Source organism: Diceros bicornis, chromosome 3 (assembly GCF_020826845.1).
Source record: "Diceros bicornis minor isolate mBicDic1 chromosome 3, mDicBic1.mat.cur, whole genome shotgun sequence".
In the NCBI taxonomy this organism is placed as follows: Eukaryota; Metazoa; Chordata; class Mammalia; order Perissodactyla; family Rhinocerotidae; genus Diceros; species Diceros bicornis.
In genome coordinates, this window is record NC_080742.1 from 16,536,646 (window position 1) to 16,562,059 (window position 25,414).

The following is a 25,414-nucleotide window of genomic DNA, read 5'->3' on the forward strand; positions in this document are numbered from 1 at the left end:
CCCTATATCTCTTATGTACTTATTTTTAAACTAAGTAATTGGTGCATTTTTGTTAGATACCACAAATCTTTTTTGAAAATAAGACAGGCTAAAAATAATTTTTAAAGATTTGTCTGTGTGTGTGTGTGAGAGAGAGAGAGACAGAGGAGACACACAGAAAGAGACTGTGTGTGTGTGTGTGTGTGTGTGTGTGTGTGTTGTGTGTGTGTAAATTAGTTTGAGTCATATGTACCATTTCTCTACTTCATTTTCATACCTAAACTTTCCATCTAGCATTTATCTGTCTACCATGAACATCTCAAGACATTCCTATACTACCCAATTCCTGTCCCTATTAACCAATTCATGAAAGATCGTTAATTATTTAAATGAGCATCTACTATATATACAAAATTTTATTAGGCTTTCTAATAATGAGAATTGCTCATATAGATCTGTAGGCCGTAGGTGTCACAGATTACATACTTTTAGATTTGATAGTAAAATTCAGTAGCTCTATAATAATAAAAAAATAAACCACTGGAGAATGATTATAAAGCAGCATATTAGTACAGTGTTTCTATAAGCTTTAAAGGGACGCATAGGAAGCATATTAGATTGTTAGGGCTGCCATAACAAAATACCACAGACTAGGTGGCTTAAACAATAAAATTTATTTTCTCACAGTTATGGAGGCTGGAAGCCCAAGAACAAGGCGTCAGCAGGTTTGTTTTTTCTAAGGGACATAAGGGAAAAATCTGTTCCACGCCCCTCTCCTTGGCTTGTCAAAGGCCACCTTCTTGCTGCTGCTTTGTCCTTACATGGTCATCCTCTGTGCCTAAGCACCCCTGGTGCCTCTCTGTGGGTCCAAATTTCCTTTCCTTATAAGGACACCAGTCAGAGCGGAATAGGGCCCACCCTAATGGCCTACTCTTAACTTAATCACCTCTGTAAGGGTCCTATCTCCAAATGCAGTCCCATTCTGACGTACTGTGGGTTAGGGCTTCAACATATGAATTGTGGGGGGACACAATGAAGCCCATAACAGGAAGCCTGTATATGTGAGGAAATGGTGATGCTGGGTGAGGGAGTGATGTAATTCATGGGCCGTGGCGAGAAAAGTCATCTCAAGACGGCACTGGATCTATACTGACACACACTTTGACTCTAAATATTGAAGGAATTAACAAAATAGTCAGCAAAGACAAACAGAAGTAAGCAAGGTTCCAAGGTAAGACAATAATTACTAAATGTTTATTTCATTGACTAATTATTAAAATAATACATTTATTTTAAATTATAATGAAATATAAGATCAAGTCTGTGATATAATAAAAACTAGTGAGTATATTCCAGTCTCTGGGGAATGGGAAGGTATTTGTATACCTTAGGTTTCCATAGAAATAAGAACAATATAATGACCTATTATGATACTTCAAGATTATTTTTCTAAAAAGAAATGAATATAATTTGTTAAATATTTTGTTGAGCTGCTACATAAGTCTCCTTTATTTCCTAATAGACGGATAGCATGCCATCTTTCAATTGTTTTACGCAACTGTGAATACAATACCAATTAGAGGGAAACGAGGAGGCCAAACGCTGCAAACAAAGATAGTGTTAGAAACAGTACTAGATTAGTAATAAGAAGGATTTATTCGGGTAGGATGTATCCCTTAGTTGTGAACTCTTGCTCAAGTTAGGTAACCCCCCTGAGCCTCTCTTTCCTCAGTTATAAAATGAAGAGAGCACCACAAGATATATTTATGAGTAGTAATCATGCAATCATTGAACAAACAGTCATACATGCCTACTATGTGCCAGGCACTGTCTTAGGCAGTGGAGACAGAGCACTAAAGAAAACAATCATTGTTCTCATGGACTGTACATTTCAGTGGGAGAAATAGTCAACAACAACAACAAAGCAAACATGTAATCCATAAGAGGTTTGTAAGTATGAGAAAAAAAATAAAGCATAGTAAGGGAATGGAGAATGAGATGTTGTTTTAGAAACAGAGTAAATGAAAACATATGTGTTAAATGCACAATGGAACTACAAACAGAAGCAAGCATATTGTATTTACTATCCATTTTAGTCAAATTTAAAATACCTGCCAAATTTTAATATTTTTAAAACAAATATTTGAAACTTTCATATGAAAATAGTATGTGCTTATAATTAAATGCATAGAATTACTTAGATAAAATATACTAATATAAATATATTTTTTTTACTAGCTAGAATTAATGTCAAGCAGTTATTCTACCTATTTGGGAATTTGACACTTTATTCAATTCAATCAGTATAAAGTTAATCCAATACATCCTAGCTGTGCTACTCTTATTTAAAAATATTTAAACATTTTACTATATTAATCTGACAATGACAGACTAAGATTAGATTTTTTTTTTCCTACAAAAAGGAGGGAGGCAAAGAGAAATCTGTAGGCCATGTCATTACCTTTATTTAAATTTGGAGTACCGAACAGTTCAAATGGAGAATGAAAGAAAATCACCTAGTTTGACAATCACAATATATATTTTAAGTTGGCCATATTTATTGACATTCATGTTTTTATACTTTATGAGCATCTATCATGGATAGATTTTTTTTAAAGAATTGACCATGTATTGAAAAGTGGTTTACTATTTGATTCTAACATGACTATATGACAAAGATCTGAAAATGTCAGTTGCCATGGTTTTGCTTTAATAGAAATAGACTAAGTTTCTTCAAATTACAAGAAGAATAGTAGTTCCATTAATGATAGTAAAGAATTGGTCTCAGTGAAATAAAAAGATCCAGAAAGCACATATTTTAGTCATTTTTATAACGTTATTCAAAGGTATCTATAAGTCTATAGCAATAGGATAGTGATACTTTCTACGGGTATCTTCTAATTTTGTTATTTTTTAATGGGAGACATTTGGTTATACTATAGAAAGAATAATAATTTAACTCATCTTTGGTTCCTTCAACTACTGTATAAGATGCAGCAATTTTACTATTAAATTGTGTATTTTCAAATTGGTTTTTGTTGTTGATCTTCTAGAACTAGATTTTGCTTGTGTGGGTGGTGTTTTCTTTTTCTTGCCTTCCTTGTTTTTTTCTCCCTCTTCAACAGTTTTGTTTAACAGTTTTAAAAGACATTTTCCAAAGTTTCACAGACATATGCTCAACATATATAATTAACTTCTTTCCAGTAGGAAAATAGAATGACAATATAAGGGTAGGTATACACTACTAAAAAGTTTCCCCCCTCCTACTGCCTGTTTTTTAACAAGACAATATGCCTGAAGCATTCAGTGAACAAGAACAAAAGCAATTAAAATCAGAGATCTTATGTTGAGGAATACAAATAGTTTTCCTTTAACTTTGTAAGTGAAATAAGTTATGAGTTTACTATGCAAGCACCTCGAAAATTAGAAGTAGTTTGATATTATCTGAACTATTTTCCAAGTGGAGTTATTTCCAACTATTATAAAATGTGGGCTTTACTCAAGTCAATATAAAATATTTTTACTGTTCAAATAACTTACTATTGCAGATCCAAGAAAAATACATAATGTCAAGACAATCACCATTCCTGTTTTGGGGACTGGGGAGAACAGGTCAACTCACAAAATGTGACTCATTAATCAGAATTTTCAGTTTAAGACCTAATTGTAAAACAATTTAAAAAGGTTATCTGTCAACATAAATGGCCTTATTTTAAATAAACAAGTCCATAGCACCTAGATTACTGTCTTGTAATTGTTGAATGGAGCTGGTGTCCCATGAGAAGGATGATTTAATTGGGATCAGAGCATTGCGTTGCTAGTCTTGAGAAATCAGTTTGAAATATACCACTACCTATTTCAGTTGCAAATTGAAGAAATCTTTTTAGGTGACAAAGAAGTAGTAAATGGATGAAAAGGAGGGAATACAGAGGAATAGGAACTGTTAGATATCAAAAGAAAAAGAAATATTCTTTGGTTCTAAAATAATAGGTAAAACTTTCAGCATACCTTAAGAAAATTTGGAAAATTTTTCTTTTTTTTTATAATTTTATTTATTTATTTATTTTTTCCCCAAAGCCCCAGTAGATAGTTGTATGTCATAGCTGCACATCCTTCTAGTTGCTGTATGTGGAATGCGGCCTCAGCATGGCAGGAGAAGCGGTGCGTCGGTGCGCGCCTGGGATCCAAACCTGGGCCACCAGCAGCGGAGTGCGCGCACTTAACCGCTAAGCCATGGGGCTGGCCCTGGAAAATTTTTCTAGTGGCAAATTAGCAGTCAAGTCCAACTGGTGCTCTCTCCAAATATTCATTGGTGCTGCCTAATAATTACCCAGAGTTACTGGTATTGTCATCTTCTCTTGCATTTTACATCCATCAACACACACACACACATGCACACACCCCACAAACATACAGACATTTAAAATGCATTGTAAATGCTGCTTTAATACATAAAGACTAAATTCTAATGGAAGTTTCCCAGATTAGTCTTTTCACTTTCCAATGATCATATTAAGTAAAACAACTAAATTCAACAATGTACTGTCATGTGAGATGTAGGCATTTGGTTACTGATTAACACATTTAAACAAAGATAAGAGTAGGGTGCCTGTTGAGTGTACATGTTTCTCTTAATGGTGACTGTGTAAAGAAATATAAAATAATAAAAAGAAATTAACTAACATAAAAACTAGAAGATAAAAGCAATTTAGGAGATTCAACATAAACCTATTGTCTTCTTTCGCTCTATAGCTAAGATTCAACATTAGGTGCTAAACTGAAGGTTCTTCTCTTCTAATTAGCTAGATCCCCACTTACCTTTTCTGAAAATAATGCATGCATATATTAGTCTATATTCACTGAAGGCATACCACCTGTAAAGCATTGGTGTTGGCTATTAGTCACCTAGGTTCTTATCTACCCAACTGAAAAATGAGGGTGAGTTCCCAACTGACTTGAAAACTCATACCTCCACACCAAAAAACCTGTGTGAATGTTTATAGAAGCTTTATTCATATCAGCTCCAAAATGGAACAATCAAGATGTCCCTCAATAGATGAGTGGTTAAAAAAACTGGGGTACATCCATACAATAAAATATTATTAAGGGATTAAAAGAAATAAGCTATCATGCCATGAAGAAAGATGGATGAGTCCTAAGTGTATACTGATAAGTGAAAAAAGCAGGTCTCAAAAAGCTACATCCTGTAGAATCACAGTTTTTTTTGACATTCTGGAAAAGGCAAAACCAGAGATGGTAAGATCATCAGTGGTTATCAGGATTTGATAGGGGATGGGGGCAGTGCTGAAGAGGTGGAGCACAGAAGAATTTTAGGGTGGTGAAACTATTCTGTATAACGCTACAGTGTTGGATACATGACACTATGCCTTTGTCAAAGTCCATAGAATTTTACCAGCACAAAGAATTACTCTTATGTGTGCAAATTAAATAAATCATTTAAGTGGTCAGGGGAATCCCAGGATGGAAGACAGATTGTGACTAAAAAAGTCTAACTGCATTACAAATGTATGAAACAATCTCACTGATGGGGGTGAGGGGAAAAGGTGCTGACCTAAGTAACTGAAAATTAGAGGGGTCTGTAGGACTAAAGGCAAAAGAAACTGTACTTTAGTATTGTGCTCTTGTTGATAAAATTATTTCCCACAGGGGTACAAGTTAACAATTCTGATACCACTGTATATACACAGTGGAACTCAACAATTAAAGAAATGGATGGTGGATGGTGAGAGCCAAGTTTCTCACTCTTGGAGCAGGAGTTTACAGACAAAAAAGAGGAGGAGAATGATCTATGTGGTAATGGATTACAGTTGGAGACATTATTATGAATTCATGTTTAGCTTAATATAGATACAGATGGTTACATATAAAAATATTTATAGATATACATATACATATACATATACACAAGTAAGTATACACACATATATTTCCTTGTTCTGGCAGCTGGAAAGTCCTAGAAGCAACAAAATCCCAATAGCAACGAGCATTCCTAGGGCCCAGATATTGGTTTCTAATACCATTCTCCAATAAAAGCAACTGGGAATCCTTAGCAAAATGCATGATTCTAGGACTGGCACAGGAAATATACAAGATGAGACTGAAACATTTTATATTGTCAGAAAATAAGGAAGTGCTAAACACACACACACACAATTTGAGCAACAACATAAATAAAATTGTGTTGAATTATAACCCAAAGTATAAAATAAATATGCATGAGTCTATACTAATATAAATGATTGCATAAATAAATCAATGGGGAAGAATAGACAACTCACCATACAAAAGAATTCAAAATAAATTATATAGACACTCTACCCTCAAGGATTAAGTGTGAATTGTGCCTAGTGACTTCTTTCAAAGAGTATAGCATGGAAAGAGGGAAAAAGAGAGTAATTTTACAGTGAAGAAACCTGACAAACACTACCTCAGTTGGGTGATCAAGGTCAACATCAACAGTGATATGTGTCATGTTGATAGTACGCACCCTAGATATGATGTGATGGAAATGGCTCTCTACCTTGGTGATTCCACATAATTCTACTATAATGGTGGGAAAAAAATCAGCAAAATCCCATGAAAGGAACATTCTACAAAATACCCGACCAGTACACCTCAAAAGTGTCAAGGTCATTAAAAACAAGGAAAGTCTGAGAAACTTTCACAGCCAAGAGGAGGAGACCTGATGGCTAAATGTAATGTCGTCTCCAGGATGGGATCCTAGAAAAGGAAAACAATATTAGGTAATTACCAAGTAAATCTGAATAAAGTATGGACTTTAATTAATAGTAATGCATGGACATTGGTTCATTTATCGTGATAAATGTGCCATACTAATGTATGATGTAAATAATAGGGGAAACTGGGTGTGGAGTGTATGGGAACTCACTATACTGTCTTCACAAATTTTCTATAAGTCTAAAATTGTTCTAAAATAAAAAATTATTTTAAAAAAGTACTTTCACACACAAGTTTTTGCAATATACTAAAGTCATTTGCAGTAACTGCATACAAAATGGGTTCATCTTTTTTAGAAGAATATTTGACTCTTTGAAACAAAAGCATATCAGTTTCAAAAACTATGTCTGTCCAAGTGAAGTAAATTCTCTCATCCTTATGTCAACTCAGTAACATTGAACTCAAAGGGCAATTGCACATATTTGAAACAATTCTAAATTTATCAATCTCAACAAAGCATTCTTCAAATATCATGTATTTTGTGCAGCTACAAGACTGACATAATGCTGTTGCTAGCAATTAAACCCGTATGTTGATTCATGTCAAAAAATGTGCAAAATTATTTTTATTGATTCTATTATGAAAAGTTTCAATTTCAATATAAATTCTTGTAACTGTCTACATAGATTACAAGTAAGTTTTTTCTTTTTCGGAGCTTCAACTTTAGTTTATGTGCCCTATGACGTCAATGAGACAATATAACACACACCACCATTTTTTGACCTTCGTTGATTGAATATCTGGCAAGCATTTCTTTTATTTCACAAAAATTTTGAGTTGGAGTTAACAATACAGTAAATCTTTGTGAGATTTTTCCACGATTCAATCACAGAGCACTGGGAAAGAGGACAACTTTGTATTCTATTTTTTTGTATTCTATTTCTTTCAACAGTTCCATAAACTGGTCATGATTCACAGCATTTACATATGTACATAAATGATTTTAACAAGGGTATCCATGACATTTGTCATAGAATCTGCTTCAGAAAACTCAGAACAAATATTTCTGGCATCATATAGTGAAATATAGCCATAAGAAAAACATCAGTCTCTTGCTTTAAAATTCCTGCAAGTTTGGACTTTTTATGTAACATGTCTGGAGCATCAAGCATCATGATGAAAATTAAGTTTTTCATATGTAGCTGAAATTCTTCTTTGAGAGTTAAAATTTCAAAAATATCTATTCCAAGAGCTTGATTTTTTTAGTCCATGAATTGAATTTGTTTGTAAATTTGGAATTCCTTTGAGGAGAAAATATCCAAGGAGTTAATTGGACAGTGTCTCTTATATTGTATGACTTGTCTAAAGCTAAAGAAAAGTGTTTGTGATTTTTCAAATTTTGGATCAATTGGTATTTAATATTGTTACAAAGCTCTTATATACTATTGGCAATTGTTTGGTGACAATTAAAGATCTTTCATTTTTGCAAAATATTCCTTTTAATCTTTTCTTCATATTTTTCTAACAAAATTTCCATAATTGAAATAACACTTTTTTTTTTTCACAATTTTCTTCTTTGTGCAAGAATCCAAGCCATTTTACAACAATCCAAAGTTATAAGCTCAGACTCTGCTAGATATCATTTAAAATTTTTTATTGGACATCTAATTTTCATGTCAACAACTAACTTCATTGATTTTTTGTTACTGTTGAGAGAAAACTACTTATTAAATTCACTATGTGTTTTCTGAGAATGTCTCTTAATGATGATCACTTCATTATCTTTAAAAATCATTTTATGTAACAAACAGCTTTTCCATTTTGCTCTGTCTCAGCAAATTGCAATTGTCATTTATGGTGAAATACATAACATATCTTTATCCAGTCTTCTTTTCTTTTCTGTTCCAATTATAGTACTAGCATTTCCACTAGATTCTGCATCTATTATGCACTTTGTTTTAAATTTTAAAATTTGTTCATACTCGCTTTTTAAACTAGATGCACAATTTAATTATAATTACCCATGGTTTTCATAGTTATTACTGCAATTTAGGCTGTCTGCATAAAATATTTAAATAAACACACTACCATGTAAAAAAAATGGGGATGAGGGGTAGCTTGGGACTTGGAATGTGGTTCAAAGACGGCTGAGGACTGGCAAGAACAAGTAAAGACATAGCTTCTACCCAGGCACAGAAGCCCAGGAAGGGAAATAATTGTTTAGAGTTCCCCTTAAGCCCCAAGCAGAAGGGTCCAGTTGGCAATCTAGCCAGCCTTTGGCTTCATTCAGAAGGCTACTACCTGATAACCCCATAGAAATAACAGCCACACTTCCTATTTGGGATTTGAATACTGTATACCAGCAAAGGCTCTTGATATATGGGATGCAGGCTTCACCCACTTCTCATTGATTTTAGGAAAGAGTATGGCAGCCTTTAGAGAAAAGGGAACTAGGATAGGAGAAAGTGATGCATTTCTTCTTTTTATCGGCATAATAATTTACAGTACGACATTTGCTTTGAAGTGGAAACCTCCATTTCCCATTACGTTCTATTGATTTTTTTTTTTACAAATCCAAAGCAGGAATATAAGCCTGGAAAATATCCCATTAACATCAGCAACAACTGCAATATAAAGTCCATAAATTATCAGCCAAACCACAATTTCATTATTAGACTTCACACCATGTTAGGCTCCATCCAACGGCTAATGTTTTCCACTCTGCAGAGTCCCTGTTGCCAATAGCGGGTTAAGTTTCCATGTACTGTTAGTGACTCCACAGAGGAAATGTACCTAGCCGTGGTCTTAGGGAACAGTGCAACCAGTTGCTGATTTGCCCTACTTAATTCCCGTACTTTCTACTTTTCCCTTTCCTCCATCATTTCAATAAACATTTTAAAAACATACACGTCTAAAAACAATTTTTTTTCTTTCGAAAGGTTATATAGTGATGTACATTTCATACCTTCATTGTATAGCAGGATAAACTGTTTTAATTGTCAAAATATGCTTACAAGAGTCACACACTTTAAAAGAGCGTTATAATTTTCCTGTAAAACTTATCCATACTGATGGTTATTTTCAATACTGAACTTTAAAAGGAAGGGTCCATTGGGCTGTATTTGAATTGCTGACATTTTTAGGCTGTCATTACCTGCAGAAAGACTGAACCAGTGTCTCAACATGAATGAGCGGTGAGTGACCTTTAAAAATACTTTTCAGGGCAAGGCTTTCTTTCTTTCTTTCTCTTACTATTTTTTAAATAAAATAAACCTGGATTAGAAATACAGTCATGAGTCATTTAATGAGGGGACATGTTCTGAAAAATGTGTTAGGCGATTTCATTGTTGTGGGAACATCATGGAGTGCACTTACAGGAACCTAGATGGTATAGCCTACTACACACCTAGGCTATATGGTACTAATCTTATGGAACCACCGTCGTATATGTGGTCAGTCATTGACTGACACATCGTTATGCAGCACATGAACTATGTGATAAACCCTAACTAAAGCTGCTCAAAGTATTCTCAAAAGTGAAAAAAGCCAATCATTTTCTTTTGCATATCACTTAGGGACAAAAATTCTATAAATTAGTAGTTTCCATGTAAATTATATTTATGATTTCTGAATACTAAGAAAGAAAAAAATACTGAATATGTTATTTTTTTCATTTTGTATTCAACTAACATTCATTGAACTTGACATATACGCAATACAGTTTTTAAAGTAGTGTTAGAAATATAAAAATATACAAAATTTGCAAGCAAATGTTAGTTTATTAGAAGTGATAAAACACATAAATGTAATTCAGTTCATGGTAATTGTCAAGACAGTTGGAAATAAAATAGCTCAGATGGCTATCTTTCATTTGTCCCTGCATACCCACCCTCTACCATTCTTCACTCTGCCCTGTTTTCCTGAAAGTCTGATCTGTATGAATGACATTTACGAGCTTTAGCTCCCATTGGGTTTGACCAATGGGGATCACCAGCATGCCCTCATGAGACAAGAGAGAGCTAGAAGAGTAAAGTTGGAGTATTTAGGGAGTATTTAGTCTTGTAGCTTCTTCCTTATGAAGTCAAAGTGGGCTTGGCTGTGTCCCTGAGCCAAGGACTCAAGGCCTGGTAAAGTTTCTCCTTCACACAGCCTTCTCTGTGTCCGGAACCTACTAACTGATCTCTTCCCTTGTTCTCCCAGGTCTAGAGATGATAACTGGTAGAAGCACCATGGAAGCACCCCAGGGTTCTGCAGTTTCCCTTGTAGTTGCACTACACTCTGCCTAATATCCAAATTTGAGTGTGCCATCTGCTTCCTATCAGGACTCAGAAATGGAAGTTTTCAAGAACAAAATGATCAGTTCTAGCTATTAGGATAATTCTATTATCTTTGATTATGTAGGTTAGAATGGAAAAGTGAAAGCTTTTTTCTCTACTCCATAGAGAAAAATCTTTTTACCTACTGTTAAAGAAATTATAATGTCCCCTATTTTAAAAAATTCAAAAATTAAACTTACAATTCACTGGACAATAGGGGCATGATTATTCACCTCCATTTCTCTATCCTTTTAAAAAATTGAGATATAATTAACATACCATAAAATTTATCCTTAAAGTGTACAGTTCAGTGATTTTTAATATATTCACAAGTTTGGGCAACCATCACCACTACATAATTCCAGAACATTTTCATCACTCCAAAAAGAAACCGCACATCCCTTAGCCTTCTCTCTCTAATCACCTTATCCTCCTTAGGCCTGGGCAACCACTAACCTACTGTCTGTCTTTATAGACCTACCTATTCCTGAAATTTCGTATAAATGGAATCAAACAATATGTGGCCTTTGTTCATCCATGTTGACAGACCTACCTATTCCAGAAATTTCATATAAATGAAATCAAACAATATGTGGCCTTTTGTATCTGGCTTCTTTCACTTAGCAAAATGTTTTCAATGTTCATCCATGTTGTAGTATGTATTAGTTCTTCATTCCTTTCTATTGCCAAATAATATTCCATGGTATAGATATACTACATTGTACTTATAATCAGGCAAGGACACGTGTGTTGTTTCCACTTTCAGACTATTTGAATGATGCTGCAATGAACATTCATACACAAGTTTTTATGTAGACATATGTTTTATTTCTCTTGGGTACATAACTAGAAGTGGAATCCCCAGGTTATATAGTAACTCTATGTTTAACCTTTTGAGGAAGCACTAGATTGTCTTCCAAAGTGGCTGCACCATTTTACCTTCCCATCAACACTGTATAAGGTGTCTAATGTCTCCAAATCTTCACCAACACTTGTTATTGTCTGTCTTTTTTATTATAGCTATCCTAGTGAGTATGAAGTGGTATCTTATTATAGTTTCTCCACTGCTTTATAAATTTATGAATAAAAAATAATTACATAATTCTATAAGAGTGGTTAATTAGCAAAATGATGTAGCAGGCAGCATATGAAGATGGGTTGGTTTAATCTTGTGAGAACGGGAGATGGCAATAAATTTGATCCTGCAAATTAGTATCCAAGGCCTTGACTCAAAAGAAAAATATTATTCTCCCATAGTCATAGACAGGAATGCTTACCCGAGGAAACAAATCTCTTACCTGTGAAAAGCAGATGAGATTGATTACGTTGCCCCCAAACCATAAATGTGTAACAAAGAGAATGGAAAAAAAAATGTGACAGGGTTTAGCAGATCATTCCTCACACCCAGGAAGGAGAGGTTCACATGGGTTCTAAGGGTGGAAAGATGGAAGCGGCAGGAGAGAAATGTGAAATCATCTTCTCAACAAGGAGAGAGGATAGGGCTGTGAGGAAGGGCCCTTTCTGTAGGGAAAGGTAGGTCTGTTGGTAAATCTTGAGGGTGGGGATGGCCATTTCCCTAGCAGACTGTCTCTAAAAGGGGCAATAGGTAACGGAGTAGTGGGGAAGATGGGGAGCAGGAAGTGGAGGGCAGGTACCTTGGAGGGCGGGCACCAGCACCTTCCTCACGCTCAAAGAAGCAGTGTATCAGTAAATATGCCGTAAAGACACTGGATCCTTGCATAATCCTAAGGAGGGGAAGACGTCTATCGAAATCATTTAAATTTAATTTCTTACCACCCAGGCAAAAAGCGGATCTAGTCCAATTTATTCTAATTTGGAAAAAAATAAAGTAATATGGCATTCTTGTAGATGAGTGTGTAGGAGTAAAATTCATGTGAACTGTCTCCTGAAATTAAGGCTCCTGTGTCAAAACCAAGCATCTTCTATACAAGAGGAGGGGGATTATCATATATTTAAATGGCCCTTGGTTCAGAGCTTTTTCTTTTAACTTTGCTTTGTAACACAAGGGTAGTGCTTCTGGCATTTTGGAAGTCCCTTGATGTGGATGTTGGAAAGGTTCTCTTGGTTTGCAAAGACCATCTGGTAAAGGTAGAACAAGATTTTTCTTCTCTCTTATGTTTACAGGAGGCTGTTCAACGCCAGCTTGGGAGGCTGTTAAGCTAATCACATACTTTGAAGGTAACAATGTGTCAAATATTCCATGCTATTCAAAATAGTAGTTAATAAAAAATATGTTTTTATCTCCTTAAAGATATCGTAAGAAATATCTATAATTCCATTTTATTTACAGAAATAATTTCCTATGACCAGAAGACAAATGTTTATTAGTCTTAGCTATATAGAGGAAACTATAATTGCTTTTCCTTAGGAAGGTATTGGTTATGGGTCAGCTTGGTTATCGTCTATCCAGGTGTAGAATAGACTTCCTTCCACGATGCAGCAATGCCCACGGATCTTGATTTTCTCCTTATCTTGGCTTCATTGTTTTCTAATAAGAAATCATCACAAGACGGCAAGAGACCAAGCAATGGGTATTGACATAGAATGTTCTTTCTTTCCGTAGCTGCCATAACAGCAGAAGCGAGTATATTTAATAGATGTATTGGTAACTATTTACTACAGCACCACCATCGATATAACACTCAGAAGCAGGATAAATTTCCAGAATGATCCAAGTGAACTCCATTTGCTCACTTCCACCGCCACTCTCTTTACAGAAGAAAAAACTGAGGCATATGGAAGTCAAGGAATGTGTCTAAAGTCATGAAATAAGTTATTGGGGAAGTTGGAACTTGAACTGGGTTTTTAAACTCTTAACCCAGTGTTTTCCTAGTATGCCAGACTGCCTAGACATTATGGTACACCATCAGAAATTTCCAAATATTAATTTCAATATTATTTTTCATCTCAATAGTGGAATTAAATTGAGATTAGTTTCTTAAAATTTGAGTTTTTATTTTTAATTTCTCCATTGACTTATTATTAATGCTTATTGACAGAATAGCATTGAATAGAGAAGTTCAGATGAATAGAAAACAGAAATAAGAATAATTATACAACCATAAAGCTATTTCAGTATACTACTTTCCATACACTAGTGATCATCTCTCTTCCTTTGGAAACATCATATTTGTTTTTGAACTTAATTATTTCCCTGTAAATGAATGAATGAAGAGATTTCTACTAATAAATGTATTGAAGTGATGATTTTGGTATTTTCTAGACTTCTAGTGCTAAAGCTAGAATACATGGCAATGTCCTCATTACCCTCTCTCTGCTCCCCTAAATCCTTTACTTTCAATCATTTAAGGTGCTAACCCCCTCAAGTTGATTCCCAGGAACTCAGCATTTCCAGCTCATCACAGGCATTACAAGTACAAGCATTTTTCTTAGAAATTATACCTAGCTCTCCTTTCTTCATGTTTACACAGGAGTCTAGGTACTCATGTAGATTAACTCATGTATATAATAATAACTGAAATTCTTGCTGAGTTGAAGCATAATTTATCACAGACTTCCAATGCATAAATTCACTTGATTCTTCACAATGATCACATGAGGTGGACATTTATTATTTCTCTTTTATAGTTGAGACACAAATTAATTAAGTGATCGGCCCAAACAGCAGAGTCAGGTTGTGGGCTCCGGTCTTGAAACTCAAAATTCTCTACAAAAATCCCTCTGCTGTGCCCTCAGCCTGCCAAACACCAATGAAACACACCTTACTAATTCCTTACTTTACATTTTTGCACATTGTTTGTAGTTCAAAAATAATTTTTTTCAAAGAGGTCATCTTTAATAAAGCACACCCTAATCTAACTTCTAGTCATGGTATATGCACTCAATATTTATGTTTGCTTTGATTAAATCAATTTTCACTTGTTGACATGCTCTCTCTATATTTTCTTATGTCAATTAGGCATATTTCTTTAGGGACATTCAGAAATTTTCCATTTTTATTATGGAAGATACAACCAAAATAATTGGTCATCATGGTGATTGCAATAGCAAGCTTAAATGGAGACAATCCACTCCTATTATTCTCTATGGTATTCATTGGATAATTAATTTCTATTCAAAATGAACTAACCAGGATACAGGAATTTTAACATCCTAATGAAAGGCAACACTAATAAAGATATAATACTGGCTAATACTTTAAATTAGAAATATGTATTTAACTTAAAAATTATCAATGAATTCAAACTACAAAAGAAATTCCAACCAGCCTTATAGAACTGAATTTTATGATTTTAAGAAAGCTTAATTTTATGTTACCGCTTCAATGACTTTTCTTTTCAAAGAACAGCCATAGAGTGTTCTCTGATATCTACAATACATTCCCTTTGAGCCTTTTCACTAATAAAGTGGCTTTTGGAAACACCACCTAGATAAGAATTCAACATTTCAATAATAGCCCTTGAATAAACAACTACTTCAGAATTCCAGGCTTTTAGCTGGGTATGTGTAGATTTATTGAAATAATTTATCTGCTAAGTAACTGAGGTTTCCTTGCCATTGTAGATTGACTCTTCATGCATCTTCATAGCTTCCAGTTTTCCTGAAAACTGCTCTGAAACTGGACCTTTGGGTTATAAATAGGTAACATTTGTTATAGGAACTTGTTCCATATAATGGTCTGTGCTGGATTTAGTCAATTAGATTAAGATGTCCAGCTTTATCTTAAATATCCTGTTTAGTAATCTTCTTGAGGAGTTTTTCTTCTTGTATATAAATTCTAAGAGGCAGACGTACACTTTTAAAACTTGAACATTGCATATATTTGATTGTTACCACTGGCTCTTATCATAGAATCACCTAATAGGATCAGGTTAATTGGAGGCTGAATGCTGGTGAAATAGGGTAATTGATCCTACACATCACTGTTACACCAACTGGTTAGTCAATTTTTACCAAGTCATTTATTTTCTTCTTTTATTTTCTTCATTTCAAAATATTATAACTAAACAAATTAATAAAAATAAAATTATTGTGTGTCTGTGTCTCATTTCTAAATTATGGGAACAACCTTAGTGGTATGTACTGTTAGATTAATAGAAACTTATTTCCAAATGTTGGCCATCTATATTTAAACGTAGAAATATAGTTTTTTCTGATACAGTTCATGAACAACCCAAAATATATTGAATATTTTTCTTTTTAAAGTATTTCTCCAGAAAGAGTAGAGATAAAACGATAAAGGAAAGTAAACAGAGTCACAATACAAATAGAATCAGTTAAATAGCTATTGGATATACAGGCTTTTAAAGTAAAAATAGACTTTTTCCTTTGTTGAGCAAATAAAACAATATTTGAATAAGAGCACTTTATATATAAGAAACAGATTCCAATATGTGATATAATATTTAGTGTAAACACTATGTTGTTTTCTAATATTTAATGGTTCCGACCATATTATTAGCACTTCTTGTCTTACGTGCCTTTATCTTTGAAAATTATCTGAGATTCTTTTTGTACAAAGCTGGAAAGAAGGTAAGGGATGAAAAGGGAATAAGATAGAATAGAGGATGAGAAAGGAGTGGAATGGGAGGAGAGAATGGAAAAGAGGGATGAAAACAGAAGCTTAAAAGAAAAGAAACGAAGGTAGAGACTAGAAAATGATAGGCATATGGGGCATAGTATAATATGATTTCCTGGTACCCATGATTTCTTTCAAGTTTAAATGAAAATGATTAATATAAGAAATGTGGACTAGCGGCGGTATATGTCTAACACGACTTATTGAACACGTGCTTGTTGGCCCAGCTATTTCAGTGCATTCGAAGTTGAACTGTATTTCCTTTAAAATCTTGGTAATGCTAATTATAATATCAATGTCTTATAGATATTAATTTTTCTCAAATTGGCCAAATAATTAAGTACTTAATGTTATAATACAGTTTACAGTCAACTTAAATCCACAAACCTATTACCTGTTCACTGACAAACAAAACATAATAGGCAAAAATACTCTAGGAAGTCCAGTCTGCTCTCAGAAACTCTACAGCGCTTTACTAGTATATGCCATCATTACCAAAGACGTCATTCACTCTGAACACAGGGACGCTTTTCTTTTATTGCTGTTGTAATTTTATTTTCCACCTCTGTCTTTCAATTCCAGAATAAACTGCTGGGTTCTCAAAAGTTTAATTAGTGACTTTAAGTTTTGACTCTATTTGTTTCATTCACTCTATTTAAATTTTGTTTTAACTTCAGGTGTTTATAAAGTTTTAAATATACATCTCAATTCATAATTGGTTCCCTAATGTTTACCACATGGGAATTATCTAATATAAATTTGTCCAGGATACCTTTCAACATAATAATATTTTGATGGTCCTACATATCTGGGCTTTGTTTGAATTTCATTCAGTTAAATCTTAAATACACAATTGCTTTTTTTAAAAAAAAGTATTTTCAAATGAATACTTTCATGCTGTAAATTGAGAATGATCAAGCCATACAGAGCCTCTCAAACTTTAGTGCATATGAGAGAGCTTGTTAAAATCCAGATTCCTAGATCCCACGAGAGAATCTGATTGAGGAAGTCTAGAGTGGGCCTAAGAATGTGCATTCCCAACAAGCTTCCAGGTGACACTGATACCACCCCTCTGCTGACCACACTTTGAGTAGAGTCCAGAGCATGAGTCAATCTATTTAGAGAAATTTTTTCAGCTGCTGATATCTAGTTTTCCTTAGTTTAGGAGCAAACAGTGAGATGCTGTATTTAAAATAAGCCAAGACAGTTTCTCCTCTCGTCTTCAGTGTTCTCTAATCTGTAAGGGATTGTTACCAGCACTGGAGAGCAGAGGCTTGAGGAGCAGTTAACTTGTCAGCATCGTTTAGTTGAAAAGAACACGAGATTTAGAAACAGACAGACAAGATTTCAAATCTCAGCTTTAACATTTATTAGCTGTGTGCCCTTGGGCAAATTACTAAAACTTTCTGAATCTCATTTTTAACATTTGTACAGAAAGAATAATAGGATCTATGTGAAAGCATTATTGTAAGTATTTAACAAATTTACCTATGTGACTACGTATTGAAATTTGTAAAGCACTTAACCTTTGAGAACTCATTCCATTCATTATGCCCTCCCTTTTCAACTTCCCCATCCTCACTGGCTCTGTCTCAAAGCCAAAAGACATACTTTCTACTCCACGTTGGAAATAATCCTCCATGACCCTATATAACTTCTCCCTTCAGTCTCTTTCACAACAAACCTTTGGAAAAATTACTTACACTCACTGCCTCTAGTTCCATATTGCTTAGTCCTTCATCTAACCATTACAGCTGGAATTCTGCTTCCACCACTAAAATGAAATTGCCCTCTTAATGATCACATTGACTTTGTAAGTGTCAAATCGTTCCCTATCATGAGCGACGTCTCCCAAGCATGTGGCCTCCAGCCCTAAGTGGTTGGCATGGCTCACCACTCCCTTGCCCTGGAAACTCTTCTCTATCTCAGCTTTAGCAACACCGCTCTCTCTGGTTCCCCTTTACCTCTGTCTTTGCTGGTACCTCTTCCACTGCTTTCCTCTACTTTCTCTCAGTTTGCATACTGTCTCTGGGAGATCTCATCCTTACCATGCCTTCAATTCCCATCTCTATACTTTGACAGTCCTCAAACCCACATCCCCAGTACAGACTTCTCTCCTAAATTGCAGACCCATTCAACTTCCAACTGAATATGCTGCCTTGATGTCCAAAGTTAAATTACACAAAACTAAACACTTAAGACATGCCCAGAATATGCACCTATATTTCCTGTATTCACCGTGGGAGTGAATGGCAATTCCATGCCCCTAGCCTCAACGGTTACTTGGGAGAGTTCCCTCTGCCCGGAACATTCTTTACCCTTTCTTCACCTGAAAAACTTCTATTCATCCTTCAGGTTAAAGCTTAGGCATTAGTTTCTCAGGAATCCTTCTCTCACCACCCAAGTAGCCCCTCCTATGTATTTCTCTAGAACCCCACACCTCCCGTGTAGCAGAGTTTCTGGCATCTCCCCCATTACACTCTGAGTCTCATGGAGGCAGAGATTAGTCTGTCTCTTTAACTAATGAAGCATCAGCACGCAGCTGAGCTCATGGCACATGATTTGTGCCTGAAAATGTTGTTTGATTCCCTTTTCCAAACTCATCCAGGCATTCAACCCATAATCACTGTGCCATGACTCTTCTGCGTAGCGGTTGAACCATAGTGAGCAGAATAGACAAAGTTCCTCCCTCGGATGTCAGAGTGTCAGAGACAGACAATAAACAAGACAAACGAGTCATAAATAATCACAAAATTACAAGTACTATTAAAGAGAAACAATTGCACTGAGAAGGAGAATAATGGAGGGAAATCTGTATAAATAGAGGGGTAGACAGAGTTGGGAGTTGTTTTTTAAACAGGAATGAGCAGGATCTGGCCATGCACAGAGAAAACAGCATGAGCAAAGGCCCCATTGTAGGAAGACCTTGTTTCTTTTCATTTTGGGGAGGTCACCCCTTCCCCAACCTGAAAAGAGAGGTGTTTGGGAGCTCAGGAAGTGAAGGGAACTGCTGTGTGAGATGAGGCTGAAGAATTAAACTAAGTTCCTTCTTTGCAGAGACTGGCTGTCAAATAAGAATAATTGACTTTTCTAACTCATGTTCAATAAGTTTCAGTGTTCTAGTTATGGTTCACAACAGATTCTCACTGTGTGTTATTTTTTATTCGGTCATCTTAATTCCATATAGTAAACAATTTTTAGTCATACTTTAGTAGTGCTTATATCTTTTCTGAAAATAAATTTTTATATACTTTGCAAGTAGTCAGTTTGTTTATGTCATTTTTTAACACAACAGAGAGCCTTGAAGATCTAGTCCTGTTTCTCATTAAACAATATATCAGAATAGCTCTGTGAATATAATTTCCATATAAAATCTCCAGTAGAAGTGCAATAAATCAGATTTATGTCATCACTTTAATGAAAAAAACCCTACACACATATAGTATCAATGAGAAACTGAGGTACAGAAATGTTGTTTTCCAAAAGTAATTTATTTCAGAATAAATTTTTCATTAAACAATATTGAGCGTCAAAATTTCAATTCCATTTTTTTATTGTAAAATCTTTAAACAACACTAGCTCTAATCTTAGTGTCACATATTTACTTAACTGTAAAATTTATAGTATGACTTTATCCTACACATAAGTACAAACTTTAAATTTAAGACTACATTTCTAAATTCTAAGAAAAGCTTTTAAATAGCTAATGACTTGCCCATTTAAGACATCTAACTTAAGAAAATAATTGATTGTTTAAAATATGGATTATCTATACCAGGTGTCAACCTTGGTACACTTTGGGTTCAATAACTCTTCACTGTAGGGGCCTGTCCTGTGCGTTGTAGGATACCGAGCTGCATCATTGGCCTCTACTCACTACAAGCCATTTGCAACTACCAAGTTGTGACAACCGAAGTCTGGTCAAGAGCTGCTAGCAGATATGTTTCAGCAACCTCAGGCTCCAGATTTGCAATACAGCATTCCATCCTTTCCTACACAATTGGATGTCTCTATTTTATGTCGTTAATATCCAGAACAATCCTTAGTGGGGTCTGTTATCTGTATGCATTTGAATGCTAGAATTGGTAGATAACTTTTCTGAAAATGATGCAAGCTTTGTTGAACTGACTGGTTGTCTTGATAGCAAGCATAAAAAAAACAATTTTTGAATTACAGTTATTTTTTCTAATTATATCTGTAATTTGTAATAATTGTATGAAATTTAGAAAACTAAGTAAAGCATACAGGAGAATGTAAAATCTCCCAAAGATAACCACTTACAGCATTTTGAAATATTTATGTGGTCTATATATATATTTTTTTTTTGTAAAATTGGGAAATTGCTATATATACAATTTGTTGTTTATAGAGTATGGTTTTCCATCATACTTAATATCATATTGTGTGCATTTGCCTATGTCATTAAATATCCTTTGAAAACATTACTTTATTGTCTTTAAAATCTACCCTTCTCATTGGTGCTTTTCCAATTTTTTTTTAATAATGAAAATCTATATGCATAAAGAAAATAGTTCAATACATAGCCATCTAATGTTGTCTTTGAATGACTGTTTCTTTGGGTGGCTTTTTCCGGCAATTTTCTTCCCCTACACTTGGTCTTTCAATTATTTTCTTTTTGGTTTAATACTGACCACTAATACATAAAAAATAAAATAACAATATACACATAAAGTGATAGAAAGGACTGAAAGAAAATCCACACAACAGGAACATAATCACACACTGCCTCTAATTTCACATTTTTTTGTCTTTATAGGCAAAACAGATGGAAATAAGTTTTTCAGGTGCCTATTCACAAATCCTCAAAAGGTGACTAAAGGAGCTAATGCTTCTCTAATGAAATGATGAGTTAATTATAGTCTTCCAATAATTTTGTAAATATTGAAAGGTAATTTGATCATTTTTTTCACTTGAAACTAGTGTTTCAAGAATAATCCATCTATTCACTCTTAGGTATATACCCAAGAGAAAAGAAAACATATGCCCATACAAAAACGTGTGTGTGTGAATGTTCACAGCAGTACTATTCATAATAGCCATAAGATGGAAACAACTCAAATGACCAACAATTGATGAATGTATAAACAGAACTGGGTATATCAATACAATGGAACATAATTCAATCATAAAAGAGGATGAAATATTGATATGTGCTACAACATGGAAGAATCTTGAAAACACTAAATGAAAGAAGTGGTCACGGAAAGTCACATATTGTATGATTTCTTTTATATGGAATGTCTAGAATAGGCAAATCCATACATAAAGAAAGTAGATTAGCAGTTTCCGGGAGAGAGGAGAGAATGGAATGAAGAGTGACTGCTAATGGGTATGGGATTTATTTTGGGGGGATGAGCATGTTCTGGAATTAGAAACTGGTGATGGTTGCAAAACATTGTAAATATAGCAAAACCCACTGACTTGTACACTTTAAAGGAGTGGATCTCACGGTATATGAATTATATGTCAATAAAAATAAACATGAAAAAGAACAATCCATCTATAATCCACTTTGCAATAGACTACGAACATGTAGTACCTACGATTAGCAAAGCAAGAAAACATATAGTTGCCATCTCCAAGAAAGGACAAATGGTAATTGATAAAGAAATTGGAAATTTATTCTTCTGTTAAGAAAAAAGTGTTTTAAAAACTCTCTGAGTTTTAGTTTCTACTGCTTTAAGGTAGGGACCTTAAAAGAATACCCAAGGTGCCTATCTATAAATATCTCCACTTGTAAGAAGCAACTATTCCTCTGGAAAGTCAGAGTTTTAACTATAGACTAAAGTCTAGCATGAAGTTATTTCAGTAATACCACCTTCCATTTCCTAAAAGAACACTGTCCTTCAAACACAATAAGAAGCAGTAGTTTACTGTTTGAATTTTACAGTGCTAATTACTGAATCGTCTGCTAAAATTATTCTGATTACTCTGGGTCAGGATCTGACCCTCTCTCCCTTGCCAAGATTTATCTCCATTTTAGAGAAAGGAACAATAGTATTCTACCATTTTAATAAATTGTGAGGGAGAGGAGGTCAGCTCTAAACACATAAGGAAACAATACTCTCCTCTCAGCCTAAGGCTGTAGGATGATCTCAGTTTTTAAATCATTCTAATGTATTGTTGAACAATCTCCCAAGGATTTAAATGCTGTGGGAGAAAAGGTAACAGTATAACTTTTAAAGGATGCCAAGTAAAGCATAAGGCCTATTGCTGTCCACTTACCCACATGGGAAATCTCTGGGGTATCTGGAGAAAGAGGCATACCGATGTGCAACGTCAAAGGGAATGAATAGAAAAATCTTTGATGAACCAGTTGGTTAAGCACAGAGTGTGAAGATCATTCCCAGAGCCCATTGCTGACATCGTCCTCAGTTTTAAACTCCTCACATTACAATGGGTGCTCTTTCCATACAGGAAAGGACTAACGTGGTAAAGCATTGTAGCTGACGATGAAGAATGGATCTTTCTTCTTTACTTCTGCAAGTAAAATTTCAGATAAAGTCTTTAGTGCTATAAGTGATATGAATTATCACTGAATTGTTAACAACAAATATTATTTAACGTTCAGTACCTTTCAGGTTTTAGAAGTCCTGGGAAACAATGATCTTTAATACAACACGCCATTCTGATAAGGTACCGCTATGTGTTTACATTCCAACGCTATGCCCCAGTGAATATGGGGAAGGAATGTCAATCAGACTGTGTAAAGGGGAAAAGTTTGAACAAAAAACAAGTGCTCCATTAACCATACAATCTGAAAAAAAAAAAAATTGGAGCAAGCTGTGAACAAATATTACTTTTTCAAGATGGACAAGATTTCGTTCTACTTCCACCTCATTTCTTAGGCTTAAAACACTGCAATTTTTAATACACTGCTCCTGCATTCTAATCATGTCAGATGTGTGGCCGTCCAGCAAGTCTTTATGAGAAAGATAGAATGCAAAAAGTGTGGCTGTCTTCACACGCACAGTTGGCTGCACTTTGCTGGCTCCCAGTTCATCAGCTGTTTTGTAACAGACAATGCTTATTGCTCTAGGAATGGTTTATCTTGTGAAGATAACCTGGATGTTACCAGGAGAACCCGGTAAAAAGCACTTGACCAATTACTGGGCTCCAACGCATTCTTCTTTGGCAGTGATAATTTTCTAAAATTCATTCGGCTTATTTATCCTAGTACTACTGTTTATGAAAGTGCCATCTGGAACTAACAACAGCTCTGAAAAATAAATCAGTTATTTAGACATTATTTATGATAGAGTTTCTCAACATTTTTTTCTTCAGACTCGAGGCACTTGAATGATAGGGAATATTTCTATCAGGAACAGCAGCTCAGGAAAGTAAAGAAACTCAACGGGATGAGGTGTAGCTCTTTCCAAGTCCTTATACTAAAAGCATTATCTTTTATTTTTTTGGTGAGAGAGGAGGGAAGAGGAGCTTGGAAAGTCTGACAAAGCTCCCCAGGTAAGCTTTATAAATGTCGAACCCCAACTCCCCAACTCCTCAAGGATCCTCACTTAGAATCTTTTGTTAAAACACCTCTTCTGCTTTGATGGTTGATACTATTACAGATGAAAGATTACAGGTAGATTAAAAATTGTAAAAAAAAAAAAAAAACCCAAGTGATATTTAAACAATGGTAACTCTCCTTTTAACTATCTGTGCTTAACAGGATTAAAAATAAAATAAAAATATAATCTGCTACTTAGAGACCTCTCATAATTTATATAGTTCATTCATTCATTGATTAGCTACCATATGCTGGATGCTATTCTAGATGTCTTAGGGATACAGATATGACTTGGACATGGATGGATTCTCCTTTTGTGAAGATTATAATCTAAGAAGAGAGTTTATAAATGCAGAAAGATAAGTACTATGTAAGCTAAAAGGGCTAGTCTTGGGAGGAATACTGGTAAAATGAAAATTCATAAGAAGGAGAGATTATTAGTTAATAAGAAATATTTTATAGGGTGGACCTTAATTTATATGTGTGTCAAAATTATCTACTTGTGTTTTTAGACTTTGTCAAAGTCTACTCCCGAACTGACCTCATATTAAGATAAAATACGCCAGGGCCAGCCCCATGGCTTAGCGGTTAAGTGCGCGTGCTCCGCTACTGGCGGCCCGGGTTCGGATCCTGGGCGTGCACCGACGCACCGCTTCTCCGGCCATGCTGAGGCCGCGTCCCACATACAGCAACTAGAGGGATGTGCAACTATGACATACAACTATCTACTGGGGCTTTGGGGAAAAAAAGGAGGAGGATTGGCAATAGATGTTAGCTCAGGGCCAGTCTTCCTCAGCAAAAAGAGGAGGATTAGCATGGATGTTAGCTCAGGGCTGATCTTCCTCACACACACACAAAAAAAGACAAAATACGCCAAATGAACCACTGATAAATCCAGGTAACGCCAACTTTTTAGGAATGAACATGAAGTTATCTTTTCTTTTGCCTTGCAGAGTTAGAGGATCTTGTACTGGAGATAAATGTAAAACATTAGAAATATCTGTGATCTATATCTGCCTACATCAGAAATGTCACCTCTTCAGAAAGGCCATTCCTGACTACCCTCTAAAATAGCATCCTGTATCATTCTCTAGCCTTTCTTCTCACTTTCCTTTAGCACATATGCATTATTTTTTATATTTAATTATTTGTTTGCTAACCGTATTCCTCAAGAGAATCTAAGCTCTTTGCTCTTTGAGGGCAACGGACTTTGTCTTGTTCTCTGCTATATCACCAGAATCTGGCATAGGGTAAGCTTTCAACAAGTACTAATGAATTGCTGAATAATTTGCTAACTTACCAATAAAATGAGCACAGATTCCAGCATTT

General features: G+C 34.9%; 1 protein-coding gene across 1 annotated transcript in view; it reads right to left on the reverse strand.

Annotated features, from left to right (window-relative positions):
* The window catches only part of MAGI2 (membrane associated guanylate kinase, WW and PDZ domain containing 2), a 989,343-nt gene that overhangs the window by 740,796 nt on the left and 223,133 nt on the right, over positions 1-25,414 (reverse strand). The window lies entirely within an intron of this gene.